General features: G+C 39.8%; 1 long non-coding RNA gene and 2 pseudogenes across 2 annotated transcripts in view; 2 read left to right on the forward strand and 1 right to left on the reverse strand.

The window, feature by feature from the left end:
* The window catches only part of LOC149105157 (uncharacterized), a 254,926-nt gene extending 239,416 nt beyond the window's left edge, over nucleotides 1–15,510 (forward strand). The window contains exon 2 of the long non-coding RNA XR_016201356.1: nucleotides 12,018–15,510. This is a non-coding gene — a long non-coding RNA (uncharacterized LOC149105157). The remainder of the gene's footprint in view (nucleotides 1–12,017) is intronic.
* A 1,053-nt stretch (nucleotides 15,511–16,563) lies between these two features.
* Nucleotides 16,564–18,507, forward strand: LOC110062885 (P2X purinoceptor 7-like; annotated as a pseudogene). The gene is made up of 2 exons (XR_016201335.1): nucleotides 16,564–17,716; nucleotides 17,792–18,507. The product of XR_016201335.1 is annotated as a P2X purinoceptor 7-like (transcript).
* On the reverse strand, nucleotides 18,384–21,683 carry LOC149105174 (uncharacterized; annotated as a pseudogene).
* Nucleotides 21,684–27,347: the final 5,664 nt, after the last annotated feature.

Below are 27,347 nucleotides of genomic sequence, written 5' to 3' on the forward strand. Positions count from 1 at the left end.
GAAACTACATATAATTTCTGCATAGACAACACAAGCTAAGGTTCGTTTACTAGTAACAAATAGGTCAATGAATTGCAAGATAATAAATACCATGGTGCACAACTGATCTGATCAGAAAAAATTTCTGTGACTGAGACGTTCAAGAGATAATTCGTGTTTCCTTTCTGAAATATTTCGAGAAAATGTGTACGCCATCTGCGTTTTAAAGCTGAAATTAACCAGGCGTTTCAAGTGTTAGAGACCAGGCTCCCACTGTCTGATTATATTTTGGCCCACAATACATTTCGATCTCGATGTTCTTTCGTTCCCGATGCATTTTGGGGTTGGGAGACGCGCTGTCCCTAATGGCATGTCCGTCGACCTATTAGCTGGAGTATGGCCGCCATGTTGGGCAACTCCGCCGTCGCCGTCGCCGTCGCCGTCGCCGTCGTCGTCGTCGTCGTCGTCGTCGTGCGTACGCGCCCACGAGCAATACCGCTAGCCATGAAAACCATGAGAAAATTCATTCATGGATTTCCTTTTGTTTCCCATATGATTATGGGGCTCCGCTTGGCGGCCCTTCGGGCCGCCGGAGCTCCGCTATAACGCTTCTTTATCATGATCAGATCACACAACTTTGCCGGTTATGTTATAACTACTGCGGGATTGGAAGATGTAGGTTTTCGGTAGTATTTCTAGAAATTGCTGGTTAGCTTTAAGCAGAAAATTTATGAAAATAGCGTTCGAAAGTCTGCGGAACAAACTCCAGTGAGAGTTCTTCAATGGTTCTCACAGATTCAGTTCGCTTGTTTCGGTTCGACAAAATCAACCATCGTTTACGTCTTTATTGCACCATTAGCCGATCATCGCCAGTAAATTGTACAGTATATCTTTCTTTAAATCTGGAATATTGCTGGAACAGTCGATAGCACCTCTGGAAGGCGTTTCAGCGCACTTTTCGAATGTGTATTGCACCATCCTGAAGGAAATGCGAGGACGTGAGATATCCAACCTTCCTGGGTAGACGTCACAAGAGCCGCTGGACCCATTCTCCTCAAACTTGGTCGTGAAACAAAATGGCGGTGTTTTGGAGCTATTTTCGAGATTTCGCCGGGGCACAGGAAATCGAGGATTTAACGGAATCCAAAAAGTTTTTCGCAGAACTATTTCAAATAACAAGTAGATTCGTTTTAGCAAAAAAAAAAAAAAAAAAACAATTGGGGGTTAGGTGCACTTTAAAGTCATTACATTTAGCTGAAGTGTTGTGCAGAAAGAAAGGAGTGGCGTCAATGGGTGGAGCGAAGTAGAGATGGGGTATATATCTATACATTGCTGTGGTGATGCTCGCGTAATACTTACAAAACCTAAATGTATATTGCGCCCCAGATCTTCAATTGAGTGCACAAGATAGAGGTACAAAAATTCCCCGCTCCATTACACAACTTCCCGACGATCAACAAATTTGACTAAACAACTTTACTTGGACTCTGAGAAGAGTATACAAAATAGCTTAATAGACTGAAAGGGATGTTCCACCCGAGAGAAAATTAGCACATAATAACCCTAATAACGGCTGCAAAAGAGACTTAGAAATTAGTATTAATCATATGAATTATCGGCCTCAGTTTTCACAGCCGTTGTTGGTATACAGCACCCTTGTATCAGGGTAAGGGTATACATTTACGAGTACATCTGAGGGCTTTAAGAAGGAGACATTATACGACGTACATCATACATTATAGATGGTCTGGAGTAGTCATAACGACGACATCAGAAACGCTAAAACAGGCTGTACCACCAATCTAAAGCCTAAGACCACGACCAATCAACGAATTTCTTTTGGTGACGTGACGTTAGTATCTTTTCTGACACTTGCGCTACCTTTTTGGTGGCTTCTTTGACTTCAGCTTGGTTCATTTAACGTAGTCTCAAGCTGGGAGAGGGGATTTATTTTCGTCCCCAGATCCAGCTGCGTGTTCTCGGTTAGTGTTGACCGAAAGTGCAACGGTCTTGACAAACTCAGAAACAGGAAAAAGAAAATTATGGTTCAATAGTGGTTCCATAACGTTTATGACAGTCTATGAACATACCTGGAGAGATAACTAATCATGGTGACTAATTCCGCCGGTGATACCTTTAATTTTAATTTCCCGCAGGGGAGAAGTCACGATTTCTTGATGCTAACAAGATGGATCGCGGCCTCTGGGCATGGAACTGAAGCCGAGAAACGAAATTTTAATAAGAGCACCAAACATGTTTGTGTGACTTTGGGATTTCACCATTTCAAAACTGTCGTAAGATTTAGTACTCTGTTATCTATAAAGGAGCTACGTCACGGTTAGCGCGTCTTGAAAAGTTGGCCTAAATTTTTCAAGTTGGTCGTTTGTAATCCGTGTTAATCTTCTCTGTCCTTCGTCATCTTTGTTTCTTTATGGTTAACAATTAGCTCTTGGGCACTTTTCTATTTTAGTTAACCACTATTTTCAAGTTTCGTTTAATTTAAAGGTTATTTTGTGTGTGGCAAAAACGAAAATGCTCTTTTTAGACAGGAAATTACGATAAATCTCCATAGGCATCGCAGGTTTCCGACATCTTAGCGAAATTTCATTGAAACTTTGAGGGAATATCATGAAATAAAGAAGAAAACCTGTCAATTCAATGCTTTGCATTCCGTTTACACAGTACCATAACCTACCATACATAGGCATTACACAGTTTCGAAACAACTCTTCTCTTATTCGGTTTTACAGAACCTTTAGCCAGCTGAAGTTACTTTGTATCTCTTTGTAATATCTTCTTGCCTTTTTCCTCGAGTGTTTTCTTCCTTCCTTTCGGTCTACTGGATCATGACGCTGTGTAAAACACGCCGGCAACCAAATTCTTGCAAACATCTCGCAAAGCAAAGCAAACAATCAAAGCAACACTGTATTATACAATTATATTCATTTGGTCACTACATATTGTTAAATCCTCCAAAAACAGACACTGTATCACTATTCCCAGAATGTGGCAGGCTGTGGCAACAATAAACAAATTAAACGAAAAAACGTATTGGTTGCGGTCGAAAAGAAACACGCATGACCAACTACTAAAGGCATCAGCATTTGCCATCTGGAAGGCGTGTTTTATACAACAATATATCCCGTATTAAACTTAATAAAATAAAATAAGTTAAATGTACCAATGTAGGCCCGCTAGATGTTTTTATGTTGATTAATTTATAGCGAGAGGACGTTTGACGCTTTTAGCTTGCGTAATACGCCACTGTCTCCTACTCTATAAGCATCTGTCAATGTTATCTTTCTGTCCTTTTTTTTTTTTATCAAACTCAGTGATGGCAAAAAACTAATTCAAAAATGTCCTATCCTACCATACATACACCTCACCGACTTGCACATTCGCGTAACTTTCTAATATTACGATTAACGGGCGACCACGCACCATTTTCAAGGGTCTTCATGATTCGCCAAACGAAACAATAGGTATACAACACAAGCAATGTCCCTAGCCCTGAAAACAAAAGAGATGCAGATTAACAAGAACGAATCAAAATATAATTTTTAAAGAGGTGCAGGTCATAAGCGGTTAACAAACGTAACAACAGATATTGAAGATAATGAGCAAAGTGAAAAAAGAAGAAGAAAAAAAAGATATTGGTTTTCTTTGATTTCAAAAGCTGATATAAAGTATATTTGTTTAAGTCCCGTTTACTTTCAGAACGCAAATTTCCCGCACAATATTTGGAACAAAGACGCGGAAAGATAGCTGGCTGAGCGAGACCAATGAAAATGTCCCTGTTCCTTACGAATTCACGTAGAGCATGTAAATTATAAAACAACATGGTTGAAGGTACGTAATAGGAGTTAAAGCTAAGAATTTAATGAGGCATAAACGGAATGTGATTCAATTGCTTTCCCTTTCCAAGTCCTATAGAAGCGCTCTACTCTTGAGAGAGCACTTACAAATTGAACATTGCACGGCATAGCTTAGTTAGCGCCCTCCTTCCAATAATCGTCCCCTTACTACTAAGCGTCTTAGCGCCCTTTTACTGACATTTTTGTTCATAAGCATCTCTATTCTTACAAGTGCTCCCATACTTATAAGCCACCCTCTTACAAAAGTTCCTCTACATTCAGTAAAGCACCTATGAGGCTCTACTCAGTAGAACATATCATAAAGATCAAGCACGTTCATCTTTCTTTTGAGCTAATCGCGTCATTCCTTAACTATGTTTGCGCAACGATGTGCCTTCAAACTGTCAAAGACTACTGCATCATAACGCGTTTTTGATAAATCACGTAGGGAGGGGAGCCTGAATAATCCGGACACCAAATGAGAAGTGAAAAGTTACGGCCCTCTACCCACAAATAGACATTGAATCAGCCTGCCATTATCATTGTTACTAGAATTTTCAAATTTTCTCATGCTGATTGCCATGCCAAATCAGAGTACACACCAGAGAATAAAGTCCTAGACTTTGTTACTCCATACTTACTATAAATTTAGTATGAGTTTGCTGGACACTGAGATGTTTCAACGCATAAGTAATGTGACTCTTGGGTTGCCTGAAAAGTATATACTACAAAATGCTCATTACTAGTTAAATTTAGGAGCAATGTGGCAGAATCAAGCTGTTGTGGAATTCACTCTTCTGCAGCCAAGTGCGAATTGAAGCATCGTCAGACCAAATAAAAATGCATTACTGAAGTTACAGCGACTCAAATTTATTAGAAACCTGACACGTAAGGACACCTGGTCCTGTATTATCACCAACCTTGTTTTTGTCACCCGTAGTTGTTCCTGATGTAAAAGAGTGTTTTGACCTCACTCTATCAGGCAAAATAAGCACGTGTTCATTACACCCAAAGATGGTTAATATTCTATAAACAAAATGTCAACTCATTGGTTAACACGACTTATTTTGAAAGTACAAACTAACAGACAACTACAAACAACAACAAAGAGTAACCTGTACGCACAGCGCACACATGTATCTATTGCTGCTAATGTAAACTTAGAATTTTCATCAAGTAACAAGAACGTACTAACAGGAAATTTTCTTTACATTAAAATTGACAACTCCGTATCATTTTCAACAGGAACGTTCTAAAAGAAAAGTTTCTTCAAATGTAAATTAAAGCCTCCACCAAAGCTATGAGATATTGTTAAAGCAGATAGACTGTAAACATAGCAGAGCGTCATGAAGTCGTAACAGTTTTCGGTATCTGACTAGCTTTCCTGTCGACTACTGACAACACGGTCTTGACCTGAAGAGCTCACCCATGTGGCAGCAACATAGCCTTAAACACGAAGGAACGACAAATTTAATTTTAAGAACTGGTCTTACCAATTTCGTAAAAAGAGCTTAGTCATACCAACTTCATATAACGCTTTTTGCTCCCCAAAAGTGACGACCTCCCCCCCCCTCCCCCCCCCCCTTAATAGCACCGACTTCCCGAAAATAACTAGCCCCACAGGCTGCTACTTCCGAAAGTAACGAGGGTCGTTACTTTCGGAAGCTTACGGTAATTTTCAATAGCAATTCTCACCATGTGGAGTACAATTCAGGGAGTAATCGGGCGAGAAATCTCAAAATCAGACGAACGCGCAGCGCGAGACCGATTCGAAATTACGAGCACGATTTTCCCCTGAATTGTACGATGCGAGGTCCAGTTACTAATTAATCGTATCAATAACAAATTTTGAGATTGAAAAAACAGTCGTGTGTGAACTTCTTTTCAACGAATAAATCAGCAGTGTTTTCAGGCACGAGTGTTTTCTGGCATCAGCATGGGGGAACAATAAGAAGGAAGCCATTAAAGCTCACGTAATTGACGTGCGAATGGCGTAGGTATATAAATCCAATGACAAGTATATCCAGTTACAAAACGATAACATTGGATACCTGTATGTTAAAACCCACTTGATCGTGCACCGACTACGTGACAAACAGCCCGAAGAACCAATCACGATAGAGAATTTTGTTATAGAAACGATCAGGAGTAAAGTAGAGCCGCTTACTCAAGTAAAGCCACTTGAGTTAGTGTATTTACGTAACCACAACACTAAGAATTTAGACCAGAAATTTGCGGTCGACCCGTTCACGCGCAGAAGGAGACGCAAAGAGCATGCTTTGTTCATGCAGATGAGACTAAGCAGGTGAGATTTTCTTTAGTAATAGATGAGAAACGTTACGGGGATGTACAGAACAGCAGTTTCCCTAAGTTATGGCAATTCAATTACCTTTACAGAGAGACATCTAAGAGAAAACTCTCCATAGGAGTAAGTGAACTAAAAAATTGGATCATTTTTGAGTCGTTCTCGGATTTGATAACTTAACACCCAATTTGTGAACATTTAAACGTACGGTAAGATCGTATCTGTTCTGATTCTGCACAACTGTACCAACAATTTGTTTCGTTTATAAATCGATCTTTCGTATGCTATACCATTTTTTTCTATTGCGGGTCAGTATTCTTCTGTTCGGCTGCCTTTGTTTCCTACCGGGTCAGGTTATCAGCGCATTGGGGTAATAACGCGATGTGCTATTTTTTCTCTCGAGTTGAACCGGTCTTTCAGTCTAGGGCTTATGTTTTGTGATTTTGTTGTTTTTTTTTTATCATCGGGAAGTTGTTTAATGCAGCGGGGTATTTTTAGTAGAAATCCAATCTTTTTATTATACCTGTCTTGCGTACTCATTTGTAGATATGGGGCTCAATACTCAGGGGCCATTCTAAGTTTTGCAAATAATACACGAACATCATCACAGCAATATTTTCCATACTCCCCTTCGCTGCACATATTGTTGCTATTCCTATCTTTCTGCACATTTCTTCAGCGAGATCTTTTGATAACTCTAAGCTCTGTTCTATCCCTAACATTCCTTAAGGCTTCGTCTCTCTCGCATAGAGGAGCATGGCCATTCGAAAGGAAACCAGCTTTTTATACGATGTCCAATCTAGTGTTCTTTGTTCTGTAATACATGTAGTATGCCTAAGGAAGCTTTGTGTGGTCGTTGTTTGCTTCCAACACTAAAAGTTACGCAATAGCCTTTGTGGTTTCCTTGAACCATGCTGCCGGCCAATTTGTTCTTTCGTAGAAACTGGACCCTAGCCTGAGTTTACTTTATTTCCTACTGGCTAAATTTCAGGCTAATTGGACACTCCTCTAGGAATCAATTTCATATCCGCTAGTATCATATTGTAATAACACAACTTTAATACTTACATTTTTAAGAAACATGTTTATTTGCCCCGAAGCCGGATACTTCACACACCCTCCAGCCCAACCAGAGGCCCCAAAATAGGCCCAGAACTGACCTGAAGAACTGAGAACTGATCTTTCACGATGTAGTTTATAACGGTTGCAAAAGAGGCTGCAAATTAGTGGTAGTTATAAATTATGGCACTTAGTTTTCAATGCAGTAGTTGGTATACAACAACCTCACATGATTTACAAGACTTAATGCGACGCATGAAGAGGCTTCCAATAAGGCTATTAAGCTCGCTGAGGAGGAATGCATTGTTTTGTTAGTGTCTGTGTATAGTTTAGAACTTAACTTTCTGATACAGGCTTAACACTTAGCTTGAGTGTACAGGTAGTGGGGGGCGGAGCCGTGGATATAACTTCCCTTCGAATCATTCTCGAGATCTTGAAAGATGATTTGTTTTCAGTAACTGTTTATTTATTCCTCGACGAAATTTTTATGTGGAAATGTTTGTCTGCGTCATTTGTCTCTGCCGTTACAACCGCATCTTAAAATGTATTTTGAGCATTGCAAAATCATTATTTTTTTAGATTCCATCAACAACTTGGATAAATTTTTCATATACAGTCGAACCCCTGTTAAGCGGTCACCTCTTATTAAGCAATCAGATATCAAAGTCCCGAAATTATTCTCCGTAAAATACTAGGAATAAAACCCCTAATAACCGGCCACCTCTATTAAATTGCCGCGGCCACATTTTGGTCACCCCGATGAGGGTTTCTCTTTTGTCTTTAACCCTATTTATTACGCGGCCACACAAAATTTAATAGACTTGCATTGGCTTTGTTTCAGAAAAGACGATGAAATATACGAGTCCCAAATAGCCCTTGAAGACCGATAAAAACATTCATACACACGTGTATTATGATTGTATTGACGTGATTACAGTTTAACCCGATGGTGAAAAATATTTAAAACACACGAACCCCTATTAATTTAGCGGCCACCTCACATTTCACCGAAAGTGGCCGCGTAATAGGGGCTCGACTGTATTTACGTTATTCACTGATTGTTTGAGAAAATAGGGAAATCCATGGTGGCGCATCTAACATGACGGACTGATGACGTCATGTGTCGTCACATAAAGTCTTGACCGGCAGAAAAAATATGTGCATTATCTTGTAAGGTAAACAGAGGGTAATCCTTTGATTATAAAACTATTTTGATGTAAAAGTATCTTATTACAGCAAAAACTCAGGATAAGTCACAAACAAAAACTCTTGTATCATGGTAAGGGTATAAGTTAACGGGTACATCTGAGGGCTTTAGGGAGCAGACATTATACATCATACGTCATACATTATACATCGCCTGGGGTAGGTCACAACTACAATATCAGAAACGCTAAAACAGACTGCCACATGGAGCTAACGCCTACGACCACAAGTAAGCAACTGTTTTATTTTGCTAACGTGACATCATTTCCTTTTTTAACACGCATGACCTACTACTAAAAGCACCAGCGTTTGCCATCTGGAAGGCAGGCTTTATACAACAACATCTCTTGTACTGAACTGAATACCATGAAATAAGTTCAATGTACTCATGTAGGCCCACTAGATGTCTTTATGATGATTAATTTATACCGAGTGGACTTTTGACGCCAGTATGTGTCCTACTCCATAAGCATTTTTTTTGTTATTATTTGTTTTGTTTTTATTTATTTATTTATTTATTTATTTATTTTATCAAACTCGTTTAGAGCTAAATATTCTCAAATGTCCTACCCTACCTTACATACACCTCACTGGCTTGCACATTCGCGTTACTTCCTAATATTGCGGTTAACCAACGTAACAACAGATATCGAGGAGAATTAACAAAGTGAAAAAAAAGAAAAAAGAAAAAAGAAAAAGACAAAAAAAAAGATTTTAGTTTCCTTTGATTTCCAAAGCTGATATTAAGTATATTTGCTTAAGTACCGTCTACTTTAAGAATGCAAATTTCCCGTACGATATTGGGAACAAAGACGCGCAAAGATAGCTGGCTGAGTGGGACCAATAAAAATGTCCCTGTTCCTTACGAATTCATGTACAGTATGTAAACTATAATACAACATGGTTGAACATAAATAATACTGTGATAATAGGTTTTTGGCCTGGGAAAGCACTTTTGTAAAACCTGGGGAAATTCTCTTGCTGCGGGGATCAGTAGCGGATCTGTTACAGGGAATTATCTTCAGAGACGTCAACAGCACTCAGAACTTAGGTCCAACTATATCGTTTTAATCCAAGAACACAACCAGAATGCAACCGGAACATAACTGGAAAGCAACCAGAATGTAACCGAAGAATATTTTACAAGGCACGACTATTTAAGAAAGCATAATTCTGAAGGATTACGTAAAGCTATCAAAACGTCTAAACATTATCTCATACATTACAGAAGGCAATACAGGTAGATAACAGTTTAACAAAAGACTATCGCAGGTAGTAATTACAGTTCAACGCTTATTACAGTTATGATCCTACAACAAACTAGCAGGTGCTTGTTACGGTTAATGAACTGGAACAGTAACCTGTAACTTAGAAATGCAAAACGAACCAAAACAAATATATCTATGTTGGATTTCTATATTTTCTGATAGCGAAAGCGAATATGTAAAACATACTTAATTATCTAATTTTCTCTCCTCACAATACGACTGGTTAACGCTAAGAATTTAATGAAGCATAAACGGAATGGATTCAATTGCTTTCCCTTCCTAAGTCCTGTAGAAGCGCTCTACTCTTGAGAGATCACTTACACATTGAACATGGCATGGCATAGTTTAATTAGTGTATTCCTTTCAATAATCGTCCTCTTATAATAAGCCCCTCAGCATCCTTTTACTGACATTTTTGTTCCTAAGTTTCTCTATTATAATAGGTGTCATTATACTAGTAAGGGAGCCCTGCATTCCACTAAGGGCGCCTTACAGCGCCATAATTTATATAAGAGAGTAAACGGTAGAGAGTCCGGTAACTTAAATAAATTAACACACATTACTACTATTACAATCTACTGCTTATTGTCAGTTAAATTCTGTCAAAAGTTTGCCCAAATTTATTCAAAATCTGAGACCTGACGGTGTTTCATCTCCAGCATATTTTTGTCATCCATGATTGATCGACTCTTAAAAGAGTTTGCACAAAAAAGACCTAATTCTGTAAGGCAAAATGAGCTCGTAGCCTTACTTAAAAAAAAAAAAAAAAACTTTAAAGGCAGTTAATATTATGTAACCATATGTCAACGCGTTGTTTTAACACAGGGTAAATCTATTACTGCTAATTTAACGAGCCATAACACCACCTATGTTAACGTATTCTGTGTAAACAACGGTAAAAATATAGACCAGGAATAAGCTGTAGATCTGTTTACGTTCAGAGGGAAATCCCAAGAGCATACTTTACTCAGATATGTTTGAGCAGTTCAGGTTTCCCTTAGTAATATTAGGTTAGAAACTTTATCGCGATTTACAGAATAGCAGCTACCCTATGTTAGGACAATTCAATAAGCCATTTCCAATATATTAAAATTCTTTGTAACTTGGCTCTGAGGCTTGTGGGGGAATAAAAAAAATCACATCGAGGTTGGGGATTAATAATTAAGAAATGGTAAGCGTGGAACGTGCAGCTATCGAGTTATGGATGCACGCGGGAGTTTACGAAGCACGAAAGAAGCGTAAGAGTCGACCCTAGCTTCTTAAGTGCTTAGCAAACCTCAGAAATGCATCCATAACTCGATAGTTGCACGCTGCTCCCTTACCATTTCTTTTATAACATTGAGACTTTTAACATCTTTCCTCGGACGGAAGTATCTATCAACCGCGTGAAAATGCTCATTCAAAAATCTGTCAAAGCGACACATCAACATTTTTTTCTTGGATTGCGGTGAGTTAGTTTACGGACCAATAAAGAACTTCAAACAGTTTATGTGAAGGTGAATTAATCAACATGACACGAGCGTGGGACAAAGAAAAATTCTGAGTCCCCGACAGGAATCGAACCCATGACTTCCCGAACACCGGGCGGGCGCTCTATCCACTGAGCTACGAAAACTCATGGAGAGCAAGGCCATTTAACTGAGTTCATATATGATAGGTGTCCTGCATACTGCTAGGATCAACACTATCGAATTCATCGTGAGTAGTGACAAGTTAATAAAGATGGTGAATTTTAAGCTCGGTAATGAAATGTGAAGGTGAATTAATCAACATGACACGAGCGTGGGACAAAGAAAAATTCTGAGTCCCCGACAGGAATCGAACCCATGACCTCCCGAACACTGGGCGGGCGCTCTATCCACTGAGCTACGAGAACTCGTGGAGAGCAAGGTCATTTAACTGAGTTCATATATGATAGGTGTCCTGCATACTGCTAGGATCAACACTATCGAATTCATCGTGAGTAGTGACAAGTTGATAAAGATGGTGAATTTTAAGCTCGGTAATGAGCGATAGTGTTGATCCTAGCAGTATGCAGGACACCTATCATATATGAACTCAGTTAAATGGCCTTGCTCTCCATGAGTTCTCGTAGCTCAGTGGATAGAGCGCCCGCCCGGTGTTCGGGAGGTCATGGGTTCGATTCCTGTCGGGGACTCAGAATTATTCTTTGTCCCACGCTCGTGTCATGCTGATTAATTCACCTTCACATTTCATTACCGAGCTTAAAATTCACCATCTTTATTAACTTGTTTCAAACAGTTTAGTTGACCTAAATTTCAAGCTAACAACAAACGAAAATTACTGTCGGTAAAAGCGTGTCTCAAAAGTTAGTAAGAATTCAAGGCAAACTTTTGGTGGTTGAGCTCCTTCATGTCCTCCTGCTTCGGCAAAAGAAAAGAACTATATGGATTAACGATCATTACCAGACATTTCTTAAAAGCGAGAGTGGTGAAGAGAGCGAACAAACACCCCTAGCTTTTGAGATGTTTAATTTGAGATGCTCTTCTTCGATAGCAGTCCTATTAGGTTTGCGGGCTACGTTTTTCTTTCCATTTCCTTTTACATTGATAAGTTTCGCGTCTACAGGTTAAAATTGAATATATGGATGGCTTAAAAAATGGTCTCTGTTACTTTCGTTATTACGTAAAAAAAAAAAAAAAAAAAAAAAAACTTAACTGAACATAAAACTGAGGCTTAAAGGACTTAAACTGCCAATATGCGGGCCAAACGGGAAATGCGCGGGCTGAAAATGCATTTCCGCCCTAATCCTGGTTGGTTGCAGATAGGTCAAATAACTTCGCTCGGCCAATGAGATCCTAAGAATACCATTTCAATGGTAGAATTGGCGCGAATTTTTGTGGATGAGTTTGCACATGCTCACTTTGTAGTTCTGTAGTGAACGTTTGACGTTCAGACATTTTGAAGTCCCAAATTTTCAGCTTTTTTGTAGTCATAACTCGGACTTAGACAACAGGAGCAACTGGATGAAATTGAGCAAAAAGCTCAAGCGAAGAACACCAAGAAGAAAACTGAGCGGGGTGTAACAAAAGTTCGAGAAATGGTGTGAGAAAAGAAGAATTACAGTGGATCTCAAGACAGTAAGTCCAACGGACTTGAGTGAAATTATGCGAAAGTTCTTCGCTAAAGGGAAAACAGAGAAAGGCAAAGCATTACTCCAAGTGCATCGACTGGAATAAGAGCGGCCATTCATCGCCAGCTAAACTGTGATCCGCTCCGCCGAAACATAAACATTTTGTAAGACAGCGAATTTGTGTCTGCCAACAAAATGTTTGAAGCGAAGGCCAAGCTATTTACAAAAGAAAACGATGCGAGACCGGAACACAAATCATCCATTCAGTTAGAGGAAACGTAGAAATTGAATCGATACCTCATGGGAGGTCAGAACACCGACGGCGTTTGGAAAGATGCGGAGGAGTTAGTTGAGTTAATTTGGTTTTCGTTGTATTTTCATTTTGCTCGCCGCGGCAGAGAGGGATAGCGGGAGATTACAAGGCAGTCATTTGAGTTTTGTTAATCATTGTTACTAAAATTTTTAAAACTAGATTACATTTGACTTTTGTTGTAAACAGAAAGGAATATTATTTGACTCTTGTTTAGCTAATCGTATTGTAGCAACAGCTTTCTATATCATAGTTTTATGCTACATCTCTTTAAACATTTTTTTCTTATTAATTTAAATGTAGCATCTTTTGCGCCCGAGCTCCGCTCGGGCGCAAATGATGCTGCTCGGACCACAAATAGACTATATGCCATCCAAAAGTCATGTGATTGTTCTCTTTGTGCTCGATGCAGTCGTTACTTCAAGCGGCTGTTCCTTTAATAGCCAGCAAAACTGATCGAGAAAAACTGAAAACCGGGTAGACTGAAATGATTTAACGGAGGCTACCAATATTTGATATAACTTCCTTTATTAAAGCTCAGTAAAACTATGATCTTTAACGTTTTTTGAACAGAAAGATTTCGTATGTAAGACTTCACTTAGAACAGAAATTTGTTAAAACTCTCATGTTCATTATAAAGTACAGGTTTCGCGCGCCGAAAGCATTTAAATGGCTTTCTACGCCACGAAAGTTAACAGTGAAAGCTTGTGCTGAATTTTATTGTCAACAAATCGCTGAAAAATTCTTTCTTAAATTGCCACTTTGCATTACTATCCTCGAAAGGTTGATACAGACCAGTTTGTTGTTTTGTTTGTTTGTTTGTTTGTTTGTTTGTTTGGCTTTGCGTGTCTTTGTTCAAACAGCTTAATCAGCTCCCGCTGGCTTAAATTTGTAAATCTGTTAGGTGGGGACCCGTTTGGAAGCTCACAGGAATAATCGTCCTCATATCCGAAAGAATTATAACACTTCCATATTTTAGGAGAAGAAAAATAGGAATTACGTTTTATGTCAACATCGATGAAAAAAAATTCCCGAGAAAAAGAACAAATAAACAAACTGACGTGAGCGTGCAACCCACGGGCAGATGGATCGAGCCTATAAGCCAATCAGATCGAACGCGCGCTTGACTCTATGTTATAATGTTTGTTGGGGAGTTTGTTTTATTGCCCGAAGCATCGGAGCCATTTTGGACTTTTAACATGTCAAAATAGCCTATTATCTTTACAAATGGATACGAAAACGTTCCATAGAAGAAACTGAACTAAACACTAGATCGTTTTTGAGTCGTTTTAGGCTTTGATAGCTGAATACAGAATTTGTCAACATTTAAACGTAACGTAAAATCACATCTTTTCTGATACTGCATAACTGTAAAAACAATTTATTTCCCTCATTACAGCTTCGTATGTTATACCAGTTTTTCTATTGCGAGTCAGCATTCTCAATTCTGTTCAGTTGCCTTTGTTTTCTACCGGTTCAGCTTATAAGTGCATCATAACTGCATCGTGGCTCTGTTATAAGTTCAGGATCTTTTTGAGTTCTTAATCTTTTTTGGGTGAGCGAGAGAATTATGAAGTATCTTCGAGGCTAATTGACATCTTTCTTAGAACTTAACAGTAAGTGCTTAAGTTGTGTAATTACAATATGACAGACTCTAAATTCGAGATTCTCTGGGATAGTGGTTATCAAATGAATTCCTAGCGTTATGTCCAATCAGCCTAAAAATTCACTCCCCTCCTCGAGAGTGAGCCGATCCCGGGAGACAGGTAAATTCAGGCTAGGGTCCAGTACCACGGAAGACCAAATTGGCCATTATTCAACACCATGGCTCAACGATTAGCCAAACAATTTTTTTCATCAGCGCAAAACCACAAAGGTTGTTGCATAATTTTCAGTCTTAGAAACAAACGACGACCACAGCAATGATTGCTCAGGTCAAAATAAAATGGACTGGACCATTTAACATCGTTTAAAAACTGGCTTCGTGTCGAATGGCCATGCCACTTGATGCTAGACATGTGAAGGTCAATCATACAAGTGTGCAAGGATAGAAGAGAGCTTTGGGTTAAAAGTCATTAGGGAATGTGAAGGGATTGGCACAAGGAGAGGGGTAACAAAAAATGTGTAGCCAAGAGAAGTATCGGATATATGTTGTTGTGATGATGTCATGTATTATTTGCAAAACTTACAATGGCTCCTGAGCAGTCGAGTCCCAGATCCCCAAGTCCAAGATAGGTATGCTTAGAAGGTTTGATTTCTTACTACGGAATTATTTTTAAACATACCCCCACCCCCTCCCCGCATTACACAGCTTCCTGATGTGTAACAAATCGAGTAAAACATGTCCAAGAAAAATATCAAAAAGCTCAACCTTATATGGACTCTGAGAAGAGTGTAAAAAAAAAAAAATGTTAAAGGAGAACTGAAGTCAAAAACTGTCATGTTTTGTAACACTTTTTTTAGAAAGCCTAACATAAGTAAAGTCGAGATTAGATAGTTATTCCTGTCCGTTTCTTGGTTTTCGCGAGAAAATTAGGTTTGAAACTGCCTAGCCTGCGTAACAAGCGTTTCCGTGGGGTTTGGAAGCAAAGAAAGACAGAGTGACGGGATTTTCGGTGTTTTGTCTGCGCGGAAAATGGGGCGAGAGCCAAAAACAAACACAAAGAAGGAGGTGGGGGAGGGGAAGGAAGGAAACGCTTGCAGACAAACCCCTGGATTTTGAAAACCTCCGTTCGCCAGCGAACGGGGCCCGTGATTGGCTGGGCTAGTCCAATATTATTGACATCTGTCGATCAAAGGTATTTCAATACCGTTGAGTGCCAGACTAAAGGGGAAGACGCGTTCGAAGCTTGTTTACAAAACGCTTTAACTTTTCTCGCTGAACGAGGATTTCGTTGTCAGCTTCCACAGTATGGAGAAATCCTGTAATGCCATAGCGACGCTTTGGTTTTTTCGAAGCCTGCAGAAGCAAGCGCGACACAATTTTCAGCTGTTCCTTTAATTTTAACATCACTTTCTTGAATGCCACATGCGCCAAGGACAAGATAATAAACCACGGGACAGAAAATTCGCACTACTGCGTGGGAAAACCTAGTGATTTCGTCTGGCTTGTTACAAAGCAACATGTTGTCGTAGGTACTCTGACATTTCATTAGAAGCATTTTTTAATGACAGCATTTAGAACCTCTAGGTACAATTCTGAATGATTTGTTATCGTGTTAGCTGCAGCATGCCAGTTTTTGTTACATATTTGCCTTACCAAAAATTTAGTCGTCTCGTCGCGGGGAATTCTTACGAGGACATTTTATAAACAACTTCGACTTGGAGGCTGCCTAGGGGAAGATTATCTTTATTCAGATACTGGTCAAGATTATCGTTATTTTCCCTCTCAGATGTTTGAGCCTCTCCTGCCCAAATTCCAAAGTTTTCCGAGAAGACTTTCCGTTGTTTGTTTTTGCTACAGACGATAACACTCGAACCGATTGCGGATCTGGCGTTTCCAGCAAACGCTTCTTTACTGGAGTTGCCTTTGTGGGAGTTGACTTGCTAATTTTACCTTGTATCGATTCCTGGACGAATAAATACAGTTGAAATGGCCAAAGAACAAGAGTGTTTATAATGAATACAGTGATCCAAGATTTCGAATCTTGCGAGCACAAGGAGTATAAACGCGACTTGAATACTTCTCACATTTTAACTTTCTGGCAGATATGTGCTAAAACTTAGCCCTTGCAGTCCTTCCTTTTAGACGGATTGAGTAGAAATACAGCTTGATTATAAATTACCAAATTTAATTCATCGAGATTTCTCCGTTCCCACCGTGCGTTCGTTGTTTCAGACATTTTTTGACAAGTTAAAGTTTATTCTGGTTCAAAGTTCACTTCCGCTACGGAAGGCCGAAGATTTTATTGGTTAATTTATGACAGCCGATGACAGCACGAAATCTCAGTGCGCGCACTCAGGCATGAAAAGCCAAGTGGGCTGTAAATCCAGGGGTTTGTCTGCAAGCGTTTCCTTCCTTCCTTCCCCTCCCCCTCTTTTACTCGCTCCATTTTTCGCGCTGTAATTCTTTGCTCCCGCACCCCACAGAAACGCTTGCTACGCAGGCTAGAAACTGCCTATTTCCCGCTTTTTGGGCCTTTTCATTGCGGGCCCGTAATGCGTGTCAGCGGTAGGCTGTGACGTATGATATGGGGAACACGGATTTCATAAACAAGAAGAAAACAAGCGATATGAGCTGAAAGCTGTCGTTCTGTCGCGGATTTCCGTTGCTATTTTCAACATGAGTGGTGTACAGCCATTTCAGTTTGAGCCAACCTATCCTCCTGGTGAAGAACCAGTTGATTCGGAGGAAGAAGGAGACGAAGGGGACGGCGAATTAGCCAATTTTGATGTTAGAGTTGGAAACATCGAATGGTGCATTTGTGGGGGCAATTGTGTTCCAATGTCGACGGCCGATGAATGTTTTTGCAGTCAAGAATTAGAGGCCCTCAATCAAAAGTTCGACGAGTCGGGGGTTGAATGCATAACCGACCACGCAAAGTTTAGAATTGTATGGCTGGACACGGACGTGCTAAATACTGCCCTTGTTGCAATTCACAACGCACGCTGTAATACCTTGCCGGAACCCATCGAGAACAGGTTAGTAGTTTTGAAAATACAGCCGCAAAAATTATTTGTTCACTGTATAATCCGCATATTTTTAATCTCTTCTAGAACATGGCGTTTAGTAGCCTACCGTCAGTTTACTTGGTGGGTTCATGGCGTACTGGGAAAAAAAACCGGCGAGTGATTCCAGCGTGCGTTGTGAAAGCAATTAGGAATGAATTTCCAGAGGAGAGTGGTGAATATGCCGGATTCAAACCGGCGGAAATCGATTTAAATTAAATTTTCGAGACAAGCAATCGTGGATTTTAGCATGCTTTATTGATATTGATTTCTACAAATTTATCAATTCCAAAAACAGTACTCGTCTTTGGCTAATACTCTTATATTGATCTCTAAAATTAACCAGTTTTATTTTCCAGTAGTATACTGGTTCTTGTAATTATTTTTTCGATTTTCAACAAGTTGTTCAATCCACCTTAGAAATATTTATAAGTAATAGTCGTGATCAAACCCAATATTCCTGGTTTGTTTTGAATAAATTATGATTTGAAATTTGAAAGAAATGTATTGCTTGCTGTTGTTTTCAATGTATAGACTGGATGTCATGTTGGCTAATACTCTTTTATACTCTAAAATTGATACTCTTATATTGATCTCTAAAATTAACCAGTTTTATTTTCCAGTAGTATACTGGTTGTAATTATTTTTTTGATTTTCAACAAGTTGTTCAATCCACCTTAGAAATATTTATAAGTAATAGTCATGATGAAACCCAATATGCATGGTTTGTTTTTATTAAATTTTGATTTGAAATTTGAAAGAAATGTATTGCTTGCTGTTGTTTTCTATGGATTGACAGGATGTCATGTATTTAAGAAAACAAAATTGTTGCTTTACATTTTTTACTTGTCTGACATTTTCTTTGAAAAAATAATGTTAATCATCCATGATCACAGGTATTTCGATCATTTGATATATGACCTTGCATCTTGCCTATTTGAAATAAGCACATGTTATTCAGTGTTTTGGTTTTTTTTTTAATTTTTTGCTATTGCTCTATGTAGTTACTAAGCAGTTTGCAAGCAACGCTTTTATGAAAGACTTTTCAGCGGTTTGGACAGTTTTTCTGTGTCAAATTATATGGAAGCTTACGGACACAGAGTAAATAGCTCTTAGAAGTGTATACCACATGTAGTCTCAATCCAAACAAGCCATTTCTATTCCAAAAAAATTTTAATAATAATGGCTGTAATAATTGTTGAGGGACTGACTGGGCAAGATGGCTTGTTATTATATTGTTCAGCACACCAACATCATTGCTTTAAATAACCTAAACTTGGCAACAGTTTGATTTGAAGGTTAATTAAATGAAAATAACTTTTCCCAGAGCAAACCACCAAAAAGGTAAGATTTTTTGGGTGTACATGTACAAAAAAATACCAAAGAATAAGTGAACACTTGCCCGAAGCCCTTCAATAACCATTGCATCAAATTAATTCAAGTATCAGAAAATCTATATGTGTGCCTTGCAATAACGTTTGCTTTATCTGGTCGAGGGGTGCAAGCAATGTTGCGTGGAATATGTGGTGCTGTGAGAGTGGCACTTCTTTCAGCAACATCTTGACACTTCCTTTCGACAATTGCATCCAGCACTGGGCATACATGATCCCTTGTTGTCTTCTCCATGATTGGCTTAGCAATGCACTCCTTACTTCTTTTGGGGAAGACCACCTTGAAACGAAGCTCTCCCTTGGTTTGTCCCCTCGAAGCGGTTGCATGGTCTCTGCTGGTGTTGGCATTGTAGTCAAGGGCTGCTAGCTGTGTTCGAGCAACCATGCCAAAAGCAACCAAAAGTGCTGCCGTTTGGGGAGGTATTTGTCTGGACGCTGTGATACACCTCCAAAGATCCAGTGTGACAGCTGAGTGTCAACTGCTGGATGTCTTTCAGTAGATTTTTGTCAAATACTACTTCTTTTAATGCCTCATGTGCTGGTGAACCTGGCCTTAGCCATCTCTTGGTTCTGGCCACATTTCTTGGGATGGGTGGGTGGGGACATTCATGACAATGATCTGCACTGTCCCAGTGATGGATGTTGGCAGTGTGGTGAACAATTGATATCCACTTCTCTCGTAAGCGTTCCTTGTCCCCATTGCATGTGTCGGCACACCACCAGAGATGGTTGGAGACTGACTTGATCCAGGGAAAAAGATCACCACAGTCCTTCTTCTTTGCCTTTTCAGTTAGTTTTTTTAGTGACACTTTTTGCTAAATGCCACACATCAAATTGGTGATCCACATCAGGGTAGATTCGTTTCATATCTGACGTAATGCTTACATGGCGATCAGTTGCCACAACCTTCACTTTAGCTCCTTTACCCTGGATATTTTCCATGCACCTTTTAAATCCTTCTCTCTCCATAGCATTACTGCTGGTCACTTCACTGACCTGAACAATTTGGAAGTCAACAATTTTGTCGGTGCTTTGATCAATCATGGTGTAGGTGCCATATTTGGCATTATGCCCTGGGCTGTCGCAGCAACCATCTCCAGAAAGCCACAACTCTCTATCTTTCAACTCATTAGAAACAGAATTTTGTTCTCCCTCCCAAACTTCATTAATTACTGGAAATAAATATGAGTCTTGAATGTTACAAAACATTTTCTCACTGAAAAAGCATAACCTCAATATTTCAGCTAATGTAGCTATCTTGGTGTAGGTGGCTCCACTTAGAAGAATTGACGAGGACATCAACAGGTTTCCAGCAGCCATCCCTTTGATCATTGGCTGGCTGTTCCAGAAGTAGGTGTGGCCATTTATGCACTTAAGTGTAACAAGCAACAGAGAACCCTGGGTAGATTCATGCCTTTTTCTTATGCCTGCACCACACTCAGGGCATCTTTTAAAAAGCTTAACTAATTCTAGTTTGAACACAAGGAACTTAACATCATCTTGTGGGTTGAAAGCTTTTGAATCTTCAGTTTCTGACTGTGAATTGTTTGAGTGATCTGACATTTCATCATTTTCCAATGCCAGATAAGATGGATCCTTTTGAGGTGAGTTGTCTGGGGTGATTTTCTGTTCATGGGAAGGGCCTACTTCATCAGGAAACATCACTTCCTCTCCGTAAAAGTTTTCATCAGTTTGAGTGCTTTGGTCACACAGGATCACATCAAATGAAGACTTGTACGTTTGGGACTCGGTCGATTTCATCATACGTTGTGCTCCTCGTGTGTTAATTTGACACCCAACATCACTGGTAGACTTATGTGTCGGTACACTTGTTTGATTTGCTTTCGTCGGTTCTACATTAAGTTGCACCAACGGCCCCTCCAATGCAACCTCACTATAATCTATGCCCTGGGTATTTAGACAGCCAACTTGCCGGTCACATTCACTTGAGGTACTAGCTACAGGTTCTGCATGTACACCCAGGGAATTTTGAGGGGCAGCTGCTGAATTACATTCAGTGGAGGTACTAGGTTCCATGACATTGACAGGGGAAACATGCTGCGTCGTGGTGAGTGATGCAATATACTGCAAACCAAAGCAGACATTCCGTGACGTGGTGTTCAGCAATTGCGTGAACGTTTCCCCAACATATATGTAAGATTAGAAGGTACTTCGAGTTGCGTCTAGCTAAAATTAATTCAGATTCTTACCTCTTTCTTTGCCCTGTCATGCAAACGGCTTTCAGACGATAGTCGAGGCTTCTTCCTTGGCCGATGGACAAAAATTGTTGGTACAGCATCCGGCTTCAATGTACGTTTTGCTTTCAACCCAAGTAGTTCTGCTTTAAGATCACGTTCAAAGCAGTCAGGCTCGAAGTGATCGGAACACAACCGAGTATCTTTGGTAACCACAAAGTCAACTCGGGATATTTTTGCTAACCACTCTTGCAAGAGAGAACCTTCTGTAGGAAGACGGTGGAAACTTATTCCATGCTCCTTGCTAACAGACCGAGAATCATTCGAGCATCCAACAGCACAGCAATACACCATTACGACGGAACAGAGGAAACGATCGATATGCACATAAAGTGAGTAGTGAGTCTTACGAAAAATGGACAGCTTTATTTAATACAAAAAGATTGACGCAAGACCGGAAAAAAGCTGCCTGAAATATTTGAAAAAGGTGCGATAAGACATGAACAGTTGCGAAAGGAACGTGACGTGCATTGTAAATCGATCTCAGTGGTTTACGAAATTGCAATCATGGGATTTCCGTCGAGTGAAGCGCTGAACTAACTCGAAACGTAATTCAGTCAAACGCTAAAACTGTCGCAACGCTAACTATAGAAGCTTTTAGAAGCTGACAATGAATAATAATCCAATTAACTAAAAAGACACAAGACCTGGCAAATTCAATGTTTATTTCAAGCTCAGAACATATTCACTCACTACAGCTGTCGAAAGCTGCTTTGAGTTCTCTCACTATACTAAGAACAATTTAAGTAAACAGATATTCAAAACCAGGTGAATTCCATAACAATGAAAAAGGAAAATAAGTAGGCTCAATTCAAATTACCGGAGTAAATAATCCTATGCAACATACTTCGTGCGGCGGGTGTTTCTATCGAACGCTCGCAAATCATTTCGATTGCGGACGAAAACTCAAGCTTCCATGTCCAAGCTGAAACATTCCAGTGAAGACATCACGTAGAGGACTGCTTAAAGGCATCCTTCCATGCTAAATGTTGCAAATCTTTCTTACTACACTAACCAACAAGGTCACCATCACTCAGAATCCTTCATCTTTTTTTAAGTCTCTCGCACATGTTCCCCATATTATACGTCATAAACTACTAAAGTAACCGCTGACCCTACCGTTCTGAGCCGCAATGCCAATAGCCTAACATCACAGTAAAAACTATTTTTTTGAAGTCAAAAAAAGGCCGAAATGGCAAAAAAAAAAAGTTTGAAACATCAATATACTAGGTCTAAACTATAAGAAAAAAAATACTTGATTTTTGCCTTCAGTTCTCCTTTAAATAGAGTGAGAGCGGTTCCAATCGAGAGAAAAATTAGCACATCACGTTATCACTGTACGGCTGCGAAGGAGTCTTAGAAACTAGTGTTAGTCACATAAATTAACGACCTTAGCTTTCAGAACTATAGCTATTACACCACAACCTTGCATAAATTGGAAGACTAAATAGACTTAACGCGAACCACAAAAGCAAATTAATAACAATAAAAAAGCTTTCACAAGGACGATTGACCGCAATGAGGAGAAAATTATTGTACAGGCAATTTACAGTTAACGAGGTCAACATCGTTCACAGAAAAAAACGTGACGATGCTGTTACGGTCTATTGATAGTCAAGAAACTGTCTCTTACAGTCCGAAAACTTAGTTTGAGTATACAGATGCGGTGCATGTCACTCTCCTGGCTGTTTTTTTTTTTTTTTTTTTTCCTGAAATTTTGACAAGATAATTTAATTTCTTGGTGATTCTGAAACATTGAGTAATAGGCCCTTTGCACGATCCGGTCATATGGTACAAAATCATACACGCTGGTGCGCAAGTTGCACAGTGGTACTTCCGAAACAATGTAACTCGTACCAGTCCACCTGGACCTGCCTTTGTTTTGGAAGTTCCACTGCGCAACTTGCTCACCAGCATGTGTGATTTTGTACCATGCGACCGGATCGTGTGAAGGGCCCATCGTTAAAATACTGCTTGCAATTTTGATGTGACAACTTGCACCGTTGCAAATTGGTACTTTCTCACATAATCCGACCCCAATTAAGATAAATTTTGCATCCGTTTAAGATATTTTCTGGCTTTCAGAGAAAATAGTAAAATCAAAAATGGCGGGTCTAAGATAAGGACTTAATGACGTCATGTAATGTCACAATGTCATGACCAGCAAAAGAAGATATCACCACATATAGCAACCCAAGGACTATCTTTTGATTATATGCCATTACAAAACAACGAAGGGGTGGGGTTCCACACGCCATCCATCCCCCTTCCCCCGGTCTACGATAGGGGTATAAGTTAATTTGTACTTCTGAGGGCTCATCCCTTTGGGAGTAGCTAGCTAGCTAGCTAGCTAGCTAGCTAGATAGATAGATAGATAGATAGATAGATAGATAGATAGGATGCTCTCTGTAAGAAACCACCTTGTACTCTTTTCTCTCTCAGGGGAGCAGCTATATCTTCATCACCTCACGATTAATCACGATTCTGTGCATGTCAATCCCGAAAGTAACCCATCAATCAAATTATCGTTTCCTTGATGTGATATTCCTAGAAAATTATAACAAAATGGAGGGCGAATCTGAGAAAAACGTGGGAGAACTAAGGCGAGGGATAGCGAGAAAGCCTGTAAGAATATCTTTAACAAACCTCTTCTGCAAGAGCTGCTATAAACTCTGATTGGTTAATTTTGACAGTGCTGCCAACACTCCGTCGGTTCCCTCATTTATTGTCAATCAGAAAGATGACGAGCGCAGATTGCGCGCGCGATTTTAAGAAAGGCCAAGTTTTTATCATCTTGAACGACTGCCTGCAAGATTTCCCCAGTACTAAAGTGCTAAGAAAGGAGCAAGAAATCTGCCTAGTAAATCTAGTACGTGCGAAAGACCTTTTCGTGATTCTCCCAACCTGTTTTGGCAAAAGTTTAATTTTTTAGCTCTTACCACGACTGGCTAAGGCTGCGATAAGATCAAAAATGTGAACAAAGCCAAAGAATGACATATACAATACGCGAAACAGTCAACAGACTCGTACGTAAAATGTTACATTTGAATCATGTGGTGCTAGAATGAAGAAGGGACGAATAAACCTACACATCGAGCTTGAGAGACATAATATTGCTTAAATTGATGCAAGAAACATAAGAACATCTCTAGACAAAGCATAACTTTCCCAAACTGGAGGTAAGACGTCTTCGAAGAAAAGTCGGACGAGGACAAATATTATATCCGTGATAGTCGTGATATGAAACACCTTACTGTACTTGTGAACAGTTCTAATTAAACAGTATAGAATGCGCAATATAGAATGCAAGTAAGCAACATGTTCACGATAAATTTCGTATTTTGTCCCTGGAAAGCAAATACTCAGTCATATCTTGCAATGAAAATGAGCCAAAACAATGCACAAGTACATGGCAAATTACAGAGGTATCCGTGAACCCCGGAAGGGGGTACTTTGGGAATTTCTGGGTGGGGATGTGCCGCTGGAAACCTGGAATGCTTAGCCTATACCAGGGTTAGTTCAGCTGAATTTTGCTACCCTATACTAGAGTAAACTCCCCAAATCTCCTCATCTATCGACACTGTTGAGGCTGATTTGCGTAAATTTAAACTTGCCGATTTGAATTTTTTTATATTTTTGAGAGACGATTCCTGGTTTCCTCAGTCTGGATAAAATCTTCAACCAACTAGTCAGTTTTGTGAAAAAATTATACCCTATTCTAGACCCAAACGTTCTGATTTATATCTCCTATCCTAGAGTAAACTGCTTGAAAACGATACCCTTCACAGCGGCACATACCTATATAGCCCATATATGACAGTGTCCCCCAGGCCGTAAACTCGACGAAGCGACATGCAGACTAGACAGCCGAAACCAGGCAGACCTATAAACCCTAAAAAATTGCTGTAATTCAGTCTAACGGCTTAAGTCTACTTTAAATTCCTCCTAATATCAGTAGACAGTCGTCGGACTTCATCGCGCAGAATGCCATTGTCTTTCGCGACATGCACTTACAGTTCTCAGATTATTAACCCGCGGCATAATAATTTGCATGTCTAGAACTTGCTGGCTGTGATTGGTCAACAGATTTAGCTTTGGGAATACTTGAGTCTCTTCGCAGATTTAAGCTGCTGTCAATCAAACGGTTGAATGCGTAAAATAAATCCCAAGGTGCAATACAATATCCCAGTAATTAAAGGCGGGCCGCACTCTTCACGAAGCGTTTTACAAATCCTTGTGCAGCGACATCTTTATTTAACTTAGAAGCTAACCAACTCACGTTGGTAGAAACGTTTTCTGAATTATCGAAATAGTTCCACGTACAACAGGCGGTTTGAAAAGCTTAACCTGCGATGAAGGCGTTTTTTTCTTTTCAAGTACGAAATGCGGCTTGCTGGAGATAGAACACAAAATAAAACAAAACAAAACAGCCGATACACGTAGCAGGTTATAAAAAGCAGCGGGCTTACCTGTGATCAGATGAATTTTTCCGCGATCATTTACTTTTTGTCTTAAACATGGTATTCGTCTCCATGTCAAGAAAATAAAGAGCGCAAAAAAAAAAAAAAAAAAAAAAAAAAAAAAAAGAGAATGGCTTGATCGTAGGTTAATTCAGAGAAGTGCGACGGGTGGATCACTCGTTTCGTACTCGCGTTGTTTATGTACTCGGCTGAAATTTTCTTGATTACTGAAACAAACAATAAAACGGCTGCAAAGGAGACCGTAAACAGTCTGCCAATAGTGTGAAACCTTTTTATGTCAAACAGGCGGTTTTGAAAGCGTTACTTCAAGGGCAAGCGCGAGGCATGGGTTACACAAGTCACGCACTTGCACTCGACACTTATACCGGCTAATGTAGTCCTGCCTAAGAGTATTTTACAAGCTCTTTTTAAAAAATAAAAATAGCAGCAACGCTATAAAATGACGTTCCGAACACTCTGAGATCTTTTTTTCAACGAAAATCAAAAATGATCTCTTTGAGACCGGCTGAGGAGTAGTTCTGCTATTGGATGAAGTACTCTGCTTCGCCTCCTTTAACTCCTTTATCTCTCTGAGATCATTTTTGCCTGAGTGAGTAAAATTAAGACATGAAACAAGCAAGCGACCGTCTTAGACAGGCTTTGCCTGAGGAAACAGTTATATAATTTATTAATATTTTGATTCGTTTTGATTAATCAAAACATATAAAAGGTTCAGTTTTATTCAGTCCATTGAGTTGTTAATAGCTACTTGCGAGATAACATGTCGAAGCGTGCGAGACATCAGCCAGGCTTTTATGCGACATTATTTAATGATGTTTGCGATCGTGCCTGTAATTTGAAATACCGTCCGAAGGTAAAGCCATCTGTTATGGGCGTTTACGAAGTCTAGCGTGTTGTAGCAAAACGAGTTAAAGGAGGCGAAGCGGAGTATCTCATCCAATGGCAGAACTACTCCCCGAGTGAAAATACGTGGGAGCCAGCGGAGCACTTGCCCGAAGATATCATCGCTGCCTTCGAGAACAGATCTGTCGATCCAATTCGCGCCGATGAATGCCCAAAGAGACTCGCTCTTCTATTCGAAAATGGCTTAAAATCGCCCACGGCCTGCAACGAAACTATCACAATGCGGCACAATGTGTTGCGAGCGATCTTTCCTGGTTTGCCGTCAGACCTTCATGGATCTCCGTACCTCGCCGTGAAGAGGAACTGATAGCAGCAGGCCTTGGTCCTTATCTGAAGAAGTGTTTCACAATAACAGGCGGTGGATGTCGCGTGGACGCTCCAGTCTACTTGAAGCTGTTTCTTGGCAAGTCGCTTTCCTTCTTAGATGAACAAGGCCGCAAAACAGCTCCCCGCCCAGTAGAGAAAGTTCAGATCGAGTTTACGAAGAGTTATTTCGCCGCACGTATCCAGTAAGCCAAATGCTGCTCTTATAAAAACGGCTTCCTTAGAACCCACCAACTGCAATAAAAGCCAA

The sequence above is a fragment of the Orbicella faveolata genome, unplaced genomic scaffold (genome assembly GCF_042242905.1).
Source record: "Orbicella faveolata isolate gen_17 unplaced genomic scaffold, um_ofav_v1 contig_34, whole genome shotgun sequence".
NCBI lineage: Eukaryota > Metazoa > Cnidaria > Anthozoa > Scleractinia > Merulinidae > Orbicella > Orbicella faveolata.